At 47.5% G+C, this 12,045-nt stretch overlaps 2 pseudogenes; both read left to right on the top strand.

The window, feature by feature from the left end:
* LOC103274908 overlaps positions 1 to 10,840 on the top strand; it is a 17,088-nt pseudogene extending 6,248 nt beyond the window's left edge.
* LOC103274906 lies at positions 2,857 to 3,771 on the top strand (annotated as a pseudogene).
* Positions 10,841 to 12,045: the final 1,205 nt, after the last annotated feature.

Raw genomic sequence — 12,045 nt, 5'->3', positions numbered from 1 at the left:
AAAAAAAAAAAAAAAAGCAAGAGGCAGAGACTGGGAGAAAAGGGAGTGTTTAATTTCCATATCCAGATTACAGGGAGATGGGTCAACATTATTGCCAAAAAAAAATCTACTCAAAGCAGTACAAATTCATTCCAGTATTTATACCCAAAATTCATAGCCCTGTACCCACACCAAATTTGAAGCCTACGTGTAGTTTTAGCATGACTCAAGATTTACATTAACTATTTTTGATACGTAACCACTGATGTGATTCAGAATTTTGGTTAGACTGACATTTTAGATAACATTCTATGATTTACAACATGTTTTTTACATGTTCTTTACAGGAAAGGGCCAACAATTGTAACATTTGGAAGTGAGGGAAAGTTGCAACATTTAAAATAATAGCTTTAAAATGTTTTATCACATCATTGTAACAATATTCTGTTCCCAGAGCCCTGGCTTACAAAGTCTGATGTCTTGTGTCTTCATAGTCATAGATAGGGGTGGGGGAGGAGATGGGCAGTGCCCCCTCCAAGCTTTCAGATACACTCCTGCCATCCCTGGACTGCTCTCCTAATTAGGTGGTCTGGCTTGCCAACTGTTTCTTCTTCAGTACCAGCAATGGCCTACTAGAAAAGATTGGCCGGTTGGACAAGGCTATGCTAGGAGGGGAGAAACGGTAGGGTGGGGGGAATAGAAAAATGTACACCTTTTTATTTTTTAATTTTTTTATAAAGATGTGGGGTACAATTCAGGGTTAGGTATACAAACGTTGATTATGCAGGTATCCTTGTTGATGAGGTGTGCCCCTCCCTCCCCTGGCAGTTTCCCTCAACTGCTAATCCCACCCCTGCCCCCGACAGTTTCCCACTACTGCCAATCCCTTTCTTATAGTATTATAATTGTTCAAGGTTCACTTATGAGTGAGAACATATGGTACTCTGTTCTTTGTTTCTGTGATAGATCACTGAGTATGATCAACTCTAAATCCATCCAAGTTGCTGCAAAGTCCATATGTTTGTCCTTCTTTATGTTTCCATAATATTCCATTGTGTATATGTACCACATTTTTTTTACCCAGTCCAGCTTCGCTGGGCAATACAGTTGGTTCCATGTTTTTTGCTATTGTGAATAGAGTTGCAACAAATATATGTGTGCAGGGATATTTTTGGGAAAATGTACACTTTCAAATTTAAGTGACTTTACATTCAGTCAACTCAGTTACAAAGAAGTTTCTTAATGCAAGTTTTAAAGTCTGTTCTAAATAACTGTTCTCCTATAGCCAAAATGGCCTCTTTGCAGCCCATAATAGTAATTAGGTAGCCAAGTCTGTCAAGTTAGTGGAATTGCTGGTAATTGTTAAAATACTTAACTGCCTGTTGGAGTTTCTATATCTGGTCCCCAAGTCATCCAGTAGCACTGAAAAGCTGGTGATGGGATGGTGCTTTACTGGGGCATACCTGGACCTCTCTTAGGGATCTGCTCTTTGAAACTGACTGTGGACCCAGATGTGTAGTTAACAACTGCATCCTCACAAGAATCCCCAGGTGGTATGTGTTTTTGTCTACATTTTGCAATGGAGGACCCTAGGGATAACCAGAGGTTAAGGGATCTCAAGTTAACATAAGTCAGTGACTTCAGAATCAACCTCTGTGTCCAAAGTTTTGCTTTTTTCTGCCTACCTCATGCAGGATAGTAGACAAGCTGAAGACAGATTGGTGACTGATAGTCCCAAATTGAGGATTTAAGGGCTCCTGTTTTTTAAGGACTTTTGGAGGCCAGTGCCCTGGGTGCCCTTGACCACCTGGCTGAGCTTCGTGGGACCCAAGGCCGTGTCTGATTTCTCTTTCTATCCCCCGTTGGTTGAAGTTAAAAAAATGTGAAACCCCAAACAAACACAAATTGGAACTCTCTAATGAGGGGATGCCAAAGTCTTCCTATTTGATTTCTTTTCATTTTGTTTTTTTACTTTCTTCTTTAATTACCAGCTGAAAAGGAGAGCACTCCTATTCTGCAGCTACTAGAACACATCCTCACCAGTTCCAGAGGTAAACCTTGGGTGTTTCTCTTTTTTCTTTTTGAGTCAAGATCTCACTCTGTCAGCAAGGCTAGAGTGCAGTGGCATGATCATGGCTCACCTTAGCCTCAATCTCCGGGACTCAAACAATCCTTCCACCTCAGCCCCCCAAGAAGCTGGGACTACAGGCACCATCACACCTGGGAAATTTTTTAATTTTTTTTAGAAATGATGTCTTGCTATGTTGTCCAGGCTGGTTTTGAACTGCTGGGATCCAGCAACCCTCCCGCCTTGGCCTCTCAAAGTGCTGGGATTACAGGCATGAGCCACCGTGCCTGGCCCCCTTGAGCATTTCTAAAGAGCCCATGTCTAGGACGTGTATGGGGTTGTCTTTCCTGAGGTGTTATTCCCCGCTCTACCCTGACAGCTGTGAAACAAACTCCCCTCTCCACTAGGTAACTCCCAGTCCGCCTGAGATGGGCATGCGCTATGCAGAGTGAAAGCCGGGCCCGGACGCTGTTGAACAGAGCTGTATCGACTCACAGACTCCTCTGCTCTGTGCACTTGGAAGTCATGGTGGAGTGCATGAGGGGAAGTCGAGACTGGAGCCGGGACAATGACAGAAGCCAGGACACCTCTGGGGAATTTTTATTGTGTCCAAAATAACAGTCATCATCTTAAAAGGCATACCTTAATGTTTGTTTTTAAGAAACAAAATTTTGATGCCAGTACAGGGCCCGCAGCCCCGGCTCACTGCACCTCCACAGCCACCCGCACCAGAGCTTAGTTCCCCAAAACTTATACAAGCAGGAAAACTCAAGACAAAGAAATCCAACAAGGCTAGTGATTTCAGCGATATGGCGAATTGACCAACACCAAGAGAATTAGTGAACACTGGATATCAGAATGTTGTCAGTCAAGGAAAAGAAAAAGAAGAGAAGGTTGAAAAGAGAAGTGATGGTGAGAGCAAAGAAAACCAAAAAGCAAAATTCAATGATCCTGGTGAGAATGTCAGTGAGGATGAGGCCAGTCAAATAATCAGCGAAGGAGAGCCAATAAGCACAAGTGGGTACCACTCCACTTAGATGATGTGAGACCAGACAGTCAAGAAAGACCTGGATCCTGGAATGGTTCAAGATATCAACCTGAAGCAAATAAACCAGTTTATAACAACAGGAGGAGTGATTTACAGATGAACTTTGTTTATTCGTATGGTTATTGAGAGCTCAGGGAGAGGACTGAGCCGCCATTTCCGACAGAGCTGAGCACCAGCATGATGTATTACTACAACGATGACACCAGCGTGAAGGTGTACCCTGTGGAAGAGGTGCTGCTAAAAGAGTACATCAAGCGGCAAATTGAATATTACTTTAGCATAGAAAATTTGGAATGGGACTTTTTTCTTCGGAGGAAGACGGACGAGCAAGGTTTCTGCCTGTCTCCCTAATTGCTGGTTTTCACTGTGTCCAGGCTGTCACTACAAACCTTCATCTCAGAGGCACTGAAGGATATAGCACAGAAGTGGAAATTGTGGACAAAAAAATGAGAAAAAAACAAACAATGGCCGATTCCGGGCCTTCCTCCACGTAACATGCCACAAACGGACTTCTCTCAGCTGATTAACTGTCCAGAGTTGGTACCAGGCCAAGTCTTTAGCTCCTACCGGTGACAGCTGTTCTCCAAATGACATAACAGTGGGCAACCTGGTCCAATCTACCTCTCCTTTTTTAGTTTATTTAGATTCAGTAGGAAAACTAAAGATAACAGGATGACTTGATAATCCAAATTCTATTCCTGTTGCCTCATGTACAGAGGTGTCAGTTAAATAGGGGTCTAAGAGTCATAGGGAAAGCCCACATACATTTCCTGTTCTTAAATTATACGTGTACAGCCAGACTCGGTGGCTCAACCTATAATCCCAGCACTTTGGGAGGCCAAGGCGAGTGGATCGACTGAGCCCACAGGTTCGAGATCAGCCCGGGCAACCTGGTGAGACCTCGTCCCTACAATAAAATAAAAAATAGCCGGGCGTGGTAGCGCGTGACTGTAGTTCTGGTTACTTGGAAGGCTGAGGCAGAAGGATCACTGGAGTCCAGAAGGTCGATGAGCGTGCATCCCACTGCACTCCAGCCTGGGCGAAGGAGTGAGACTCCAACTCAAAAAAAAAAATTATACGTGTACTCTGGCGTGTATGAGATTTCCAGTTATCTTTTAATTCTACTATCTGACTAGCTACGTTGTGCCAGTTCTCCCCATAAGACTGAAATAGTCCATTGTGACTGGATTTATCTAAAGAAGTCTTCTACTCAGGAGTGGGGCAGCCTGCCTTTAATTCTGTTACTAGTGTGCTTTAATCTTGTCTTGAAAAGGTGACCTAAGACAGACCTGGGGTTCTCTTTCAGCTGGTTGTGTTTAGAATTTCCAAAAACTGCTTTAATGTTAAGATTCTTTTCCTGTCGTTCTTAAGGCTTTCCCTCTTGGGAAAAAAAAAATGTGGACTTTTTTCAGTCAGGGTGATGATCTGCTGATGTCCTTGGATGTCATTTGATCGGAATGTTAGTGGACTAGGTGACTCAGGAAATGCCACTGTAAACACTGGAGCAGACCGGGCTGCAGCAGGAAGTGACCGACTGTCTTCTTTGTAAGGTTGTTTACTCGCAGCTCCTGCAGAGGGGCTGGGCCAGCACGGGCCAGGCTGTGAAGATAACCACCCTTCCTATTGGAGACAGATCAGAGAACTGCTGTTGTTGTATAGGAGCTGCCCATTTCTGTGTAACTGGCCTGGGCTGCATGGGCTACTTTTATTCATGGTGGGAAAGATTATTATTATTCTGGAAATCCTGCAAGAGCGTCTTTTGTTTTCAGGCTTATGTGCTTGTGTCCCGATCAACAAAGCAGAAAAGAGGGGACTGAGTAGCACTTCCCTGATTGTTTAAAAAAAAACAGAAAAAGAAACAAAATTTGGTCAACTGTATCCAATGTTTTTATTGTAAGGAATTTTCTATTATTTAGATACAGAATTTTAAGGTTTTTCTACTTTAAATGAAGAAGTCTTTGCTTTCAGGAAAAATTGTCATGGATTTTTTGCTTTTCCCATTATGGATTGCTCCTGGATAGTCAATGATTATAAAATGGCCAGTGGATTTTGGCACAATGAAAGACAAAATTGTGGCTAATGAATACAAATCAGTCATGGGGTTTAAGGTAAGTTAACGTCACTTCCTGAAGTGATTGTGCCAGCTCTGTGTTCATGTCCATGGAGGCTTTATTACTACTCACGTCATCTCCCCTTGCAAACACTCATGGGCTTTCTGTGTTTGGGTCGTTTTTCACAAACATAGCATTAAGGCAATGGGGTGACTGTAAACAAATTCTTAGTTTTGCTCTTATAATAATTGGGTGTTTATATCTCCTGAATATTTTGCTCTTAACGCTCTGCTTCTTGGTACTGGCTCTGAGAATTAGCAATTGCTTCTTGGCTTTGAAACGGGGGGCGGGGTGGCTGGGAAGCAAAATGAGTGCTTCATATATTGGAAATTATATCATTTAGAAAAAAGTATTAGGGTTATTTCTTTTTTTAATTTTTTTTTTAATAGAGACAAGGTCTTTCTATGGTGCCCTAGCTGTCTTGAGTTCCTGGTCTCAAGTGATCCTTCCACTCTGGCCTCCCAAAGTGCTGGGATTACAGGCAAGAGTCACCATGCCTGGCTGTGTTAGGTTTTTTTCTTAGGTTCCATTAACTTTGGAAAAGCTTGGCTTTTCTCATTTTTTTTACTGAAGACCTTTTTACTGAAGGGTTGTTGACTCACAGAAACAAGTAGGACAGAGTAAAAGGACAGCAGGCAAACAGGAGGCTTTCCCAGGGAGTCAGGTAAAGCCCAAGACATTGAGTCCTCCAAGCCCTCACATCCTCTGCTTGCCTGGCTATGGCCCCCAGTCTGGTCAGTCCTATGACAGCCACTAGGTGAGCAGCAGTCCCTCCATCATGTGACCCCAGCAGGAGTGGTCTGGACATGTGCCAGATGTGACTCCATGAACCGGGCCAGGCCTTGGGGACACTGGCTGGCTGACGATGGGGCTCAGGCCCAGGTGGCACACTCCCTGTTAGGGTGGTCAGCTTCTTACCTGCCAGAGGCATGTGCTGAGAAAATTTGGTTAGCATTCTAGACCAGTGTTTCCAGGTGATTTGTTTTACCATAAGTTCTCCAACAAGGCTCTCCTTATGTGAGGGAAAGTGTTTTTCTGATAGGTTTAGGGAACTATTTGTTGACAGAATTTTAAATTCTCCCAGAGATAGAGGCTGTCACTGTTCCCTACCCCTCATTTGGTCCCCCAACTTTTACTTAAAAGCATCAAACTGGGGCCAAGCACAGTGGCTCACGCCAAAAATCCCAGCACTTTGAAAGGCTGAGGTAAGAAGATTGCCTGAGTTCATGAGTTCAAGACCAGCCTGGGCAACTTGGAGAGACGTCATCTCTACAGCAAATCAAAAAATTAGCTGGATGTGGTGGCACATGCCTGTAATTCCAGTTATTTGGAAGATTGAGGTGGAAGTATCACCTGAGCCCAGCAGGTCGAGGCTGCAGTGGCCGTGAGCATGCTACTGCATTCCAGCCTGGGCGACAGAATGCAACTAAAAAAAGAAAAAGAAAAAGAAAAAAAGAACCAGACTGTCACTTCCTGTTCCTGTTCATGTCCATTTTCTCCCCAAAGAGAGGGCAAAGGGCTGGAAAAGAAGAAATGCGGGAAGCCTTCTTTTCTTCGGACAGCACTCTGCCAGCTCTCCAGTGGAAAATTCTCCATGCAAGTCAAGATCCACAATTGTTTCTCTGAGTTCTTAAAAATTAATTTTTAGATCAGAGAACCAAGTTTGTTTCCTACTCAGTTTCAGTCTTTTTGTCTTGGCCTCCTTGACAGGAATCTATAACTCTGCTGTTGTCTGTGTGGTGTTTTAAGCTTGATAACTTTCTTCTTTTCAGGCAGATTTCAAACTGATGTGTGACAATATGATGACCTACAATAGGCTGGACACCATGTACTACAAGTTACCAGGAAGATCATGTGAACTTTAAGATGATGAACAAAGTAAGAAGCACACTGACAGCAGCAAGTCACAGAACACGAGAGCCTGTACTGCGTGGCGTGTGCCTGCACAGACACTGGCAGTGAATGACATGCTCCACCCACCCCCACTGTCATGGCATTGACCCTCTGCTCTAAGGTAGACATCCTGGTTGCCCTCTCCCCTTTCTGCACCTGCTTGTGACCTAACTGTAACATCTCATTTAGGGTTGGTGGAAAGTTCTGAACCTCGATCTCAAGCCTGGGTGTCAGTGCCACTGGCTTGCAGCCAGCCTCACGGGCTTGTTTTGTGCGGCTGTCTCACTAAATCCAGACGGGGCAACCTTGTTGTTTTTGGCCATCCTGAATGGCCTCCCAGGTCTGTGCTGTGAGCCAGGCCATATGCATCACGCATAAGTGAAGTGCGGTGCCTGCTACGCTCTGGCTGGTACCCCTCTGCTGGCTCTGAGCCATTGCCAGCCAGTGGGCCGCACTCTTTGTTGCAGAGTCACATGACCACCACCCACCGTGGTGCCATGGCGGGTTAGTGGTTAGGCCTCAGGTGAAGCTGTGGCCATTCCCATCCTACCCATCATTCATGGCTCCTTGGCTGAGCGAGAGGTCAAATCCCTGATGTTCCCTCCTTTCTGATTCTAAGAGTGGCTGTTAGCTTTGAAGTGCAGCATGTTGTTTATGTGGAACATGAATTTTTCTCAGCAGGCAGCTCTTCTAGGCAACAAAGACACAGCTGTTGAGGAACCTGCTCCCAAGGTTGCACCAGTACAAGGAAAAGCTGCCAAGAAATCCAGAAAGCTGAGCAGAAACGTTATCAGGTAAGGTTCTGCTGACTGGATAGATTGAGTACCATGTCTGGGAAAACGAGCATTTTTCAGGGAGAATGGGAGAGATACAGCATACCCCAAGATATCCTCAAAGTGGATTGTCCTGGCAGGGATCATACTTCACTAGACTCTTGAGATCTTGCCATTGGCCCAGCTCTCACGAGACTCCAGGTACAGACCTGGTGACCTATGGCTGGAATGCTTTCCTAGACCCGATGTTTCAGAGTAAGTGTCTGTTCCTTTCCCACCCACCTCAAGCATGAGGTGACCAAGGTGATGGGCATTGCCACCGAAGGCACTGAGGACCCCAAGACCTGCAGAGCTGTCCTTGGGGGTGGTCTGGTAGCTCTCTGACCCAGGCTTTCTGTGTGTCTTCACATGCTGCAGCGACCCTGAGACCACCAGGCCACCTGGAGCAGCTCTTCCTGCTGCCTGCTGTGCACTCAACAGGGAGAGGCACGGCGAGCCCATCTGGCCAGCCCTGCCATGTCTGCCACTGACTGGTCACTGCCATTTCTAGGGCACTGTTAATGTCTGTTGGCCTTCATTCTGCTGATGGCTGAAACTGTGTCCCGTGCAAAGCACGGGAGATGCTAGTGGGCCCATATTGGGCAGCACTCGCTGGGGCTTCTTATCATGGGACAGGCACGTGCTCCTGAACCCCTTGCTTCTGGAGTTGTTTAGATGCTGGGCCACAGGGAGAAGCAGCCCATGGTCAGAAAGGTGTGGGTGCTGTGGCGGAAGTGGTATGTGCTGCAGGTGGCGGCTCCCATAGATCTGTCGCCTCTCCCAGGGTGCCCTGATTCCCTCACTCCTTCATATCCACCCAGGGGTAGCACCCCTCGTCTCCTCCGGTGGCTAAGCATTGAGGTTGAGTTGAAGTCTACCTTCCGAGTGGGTTGCATCTCCATGCAGGATGAGGCCATATACCTAGAAACGCACTCATGCCCCCTCCTACCGGGGACCACAGCTGTCCTGGCGCACATCAGCTGAGCTCAGACACCTGCAATAGGCTGCTCTTGGCAAGGTCATCTGGCACGAAGCCTGTTCCTCACACAGTGTTGAGTGGCTCCCGTGACTTGGTGGATACATGTAGAGGGCATTCTTGGTCATTCCCCCCATGAGGACGAGCCTGGCTGTGTGCTGCACTGGTGCCCAACATCGCAAGAGCATTGCACACTGCACACATGTCACTAGCCTGAAAAGATCACAGTTCAATGTAAGGTTCTTACTGAGTGCATGTCACTTTTGTACCATCATAAAGTAGAAAAAACCCAAAGTCGAGCCATCAGAAGTCAGGGACTGTCTGGAATCAGTTTTAAATGTCTTTGAGAAATTTTTAAGTTGTGGCCTCTACCATTTCCCTCCCCAGACATGTTCAGTGTGGAGACGACATCTGTCAGCCTGCATATGGGACTTACCAGGTTGAAGAGTTGGGGCAGTGAGGGCACTGTGCAGGTGGTGGGGGGTTGTGTCTGCTCTGGGTACCTCCCTCAGCAGTGAAAGGGTGCCCAACTCAAGACTAGCCCCAGGTCCCAGAGCCTAGACTCCCGAGCCTCGGCGAGGCCTATGCATGCCATGGAGGAGATTCAGATTCCTCCTGCAGGCTCCCACCTTCTGGGCATCCCCTACATCTCTTGATCCTCAGTAGGTGCTGGCTGTGTCTGGTCTCGTTTCCTACTCAAGGAAAGAGTACTGGTGACCTGGAGCCTGGATTTCACCTGTGGGTTGAGGGTCTTCAAACAGGGTGGCCAGGTACATTTAGTCAGTGGAGCTCCTGAGGCTTCAGTACTCATGTTCCCTGGCATCACGTAGTCGTGTGTTGTGGGTCGTGTTGCATGGCAGCCCAAGCTGAAGGCCCGAAGGGGAAGCTCTCAGTATTCTGGCTCCTGTGCTGCGTTTCCAGGGGCCACTGCACCGCAGGGATGAGAGCGGGTATGTTTTTGTGCAGGGCTTGTCCTGGGCCTGCCATCATCCCTTGGCTGTTCAGACCTGCCCCCAGACACTAGCCCAGGGCAGGGTGAGGCCTGCCCGCCTACTTCTAGAGCCTTCTATAGGAGGGGAGCCTTGCTTGGGTGCTGCATTCAGTGCCTTTTAGCTGTTTGACTTGAGAACACGTACTCTAGGGGGACCGGGGGCTCCCTGCTGATGTCTTGGCATGTTCCACAGGCCACTGCCCACCCAGCAGTACCAGACCTGCTGGTCATAGTATAGGCCTCACTTGCCCCCCACCCCTGCCCAGTAAGCGCTGCTTTCTGCCCACGTGGGAGTTCTATCACTTTTTCTGATGGTGCCTTTAGTGACTAACCAGGGCAGTACCTGTCACTTTTTTCTTTTGTTGCACTTAAAATGACTGAAGTGTTTATCTGAGTCACAAGTCCACGGTGTCTACTTGGCTTGCACATGCTCTTCATTTTAGGAAAAGCATCTTATCTTGTTATGGTTGGGATGGAAAACAACACTCTGGGAGATAAAGGGAGTTCCAGGGTCCTTGACCATCCCTGCCACCTTCTGTCCACAGGGAACATTGGTGGAGGCCACACTAGGTACCAACTGAATGGAGGTACACAGCGAGGACAGTGCCTCTGCCTGACTAGATGCTGTCTCCACCCGTAGCTGCATGTTTGAGCCTGAAGAAAATGCCTGCAGCTTGATGGACAGCACTGTGGAGGAGCACATGCTGGCGCTGGTGGAGCACATGGCCAATGAGACTTGGGACAGGGTCAGCTGGTTCCTCCCAGGAGGCAAGGTGGGCCCCATGGCTACTCGAGGGGGCTACATCGTGCATCCCACATTCAGTCCTTATCAAGACCAGAGCACCCAGAGCTCTGCCCCCTGGAGTTTGGTAGCAGTTTTAGAAGAAAAGGCCCGTTTGGTCCTCATGTCAAGGGGGAGGAGGAGGATGACATGCATGCTGGGGCCATCTGAGCGGTCCTGACACTTTCATGGTCCTTGTTGCTTCTGCACTTGTCCATCTCTGAACCATTGAGAAATGGTTCAGAGGCTTGTCCTTTAAAGAAAGATCCACTCACCGGCATATTTGGGGAAGCCAGAGCCTGACAAGGGTGGCCTTTTTGCCTTTCCTCGCTCCACACACTGTGGAGCCGCGCCACAGGCTTGAGTACTTCACCCAGCCCTAGGTGAATAGGTTTAACTTGTGTTCTTGCGTATACCAAATGTAAGGGCTGACTGAATTCCATAATCTTCAGCTTAGCTTCTTGAAGAGAGTAGGCATGTTGATTGACATGTAGCTTGTAAGGATCATCAGGAACCAAGGAGCCCCTGCCCAGAACCCATGCATGGTGTGTGAAGGACTAATTTGGCCCAGAACTTGCAGTCAGATGAGTGCATCGGTCGTGGCGCTAGAATGAGACCTCTTCCTGAAGGATTGAGCGATCATTTTGAGAATGTTCAGGATGCTGGGGTGGTGGCCAAGAAGTGAAATTCTCTGTGATGTCCACTTGGGGGAGTCATGAGACGAGAGGGAATGCAGTTAGTTTTGAGAATGGTCATGTTCTCAGGAGGTCCGGGTAGAGTTCCCTCCCCACCACACCATGCCCACCGCAACATAGGCGCCCACCTGGCACTTAAGGCACACATATCCAGGTTACAGAGGAGAAGTTCCACCTGGTGGACCTGAGCTCGCTCTCCAGTGAGCTGCTGCCGGGCTTCACCACGCTGGGCTTCAAGGACAAAAGGAGGCACAAACTTACAGCAGCTGGGGTGGGCAAGGAGGTGGGATGTTGCAGAGTGGTGGTGGATTATCAAGTTGCCGACTCCTGCTTCACGGTGTTCCTCGTGTGTCTTATTGCCTTATCTGGATTCATTGTTTAACACTAATCAAATTAAGATCAATTAAAGTGACAGGAATAAAAATGATCCTGGGTCAGGGTTTCCTCACTGTGAAAATGTGGCGAGCACCCGGGTCCCATCATGTAGATTTAACCTTTGTTACTGTTTGCCACCCTGTGCTTTCTGTCCTGAAGCATTTACAGAAACATCCTTTTGGTGGCAGAGAATGTGACCCTCGGGCCTTGGCTTTGTCGCTTGTCTGTTGCCTCCTTCTTCCCGTCTGCTGGGATCTTTTGCGTGTCTCCTGTCTGCTCCTTCTCACCCTCTGCCACCCAGAATGCTCTCCGGATG

Source organism: Carlito syrichta, unplaced genomic scaffold (genome assembly GCF_000164805.1).
Source record: "Carlito syrichta isolate Samal-C Ts95f unplaced genomic scaffold, Tarsius_syrichta-2.0.1 Scaffold315115, whole genome shotgun sequence".
NCBI lineage: Eukaryota > Metazoa > Chordata > Mammalia > Primates > Tarsiidae > Carlito > Carlito syrichta.
The sequence above is the reverse complement of the archived record's forward strand: the minus strand, read 5'-3'. Positions and strand labels throughout refer to the sequence as shown.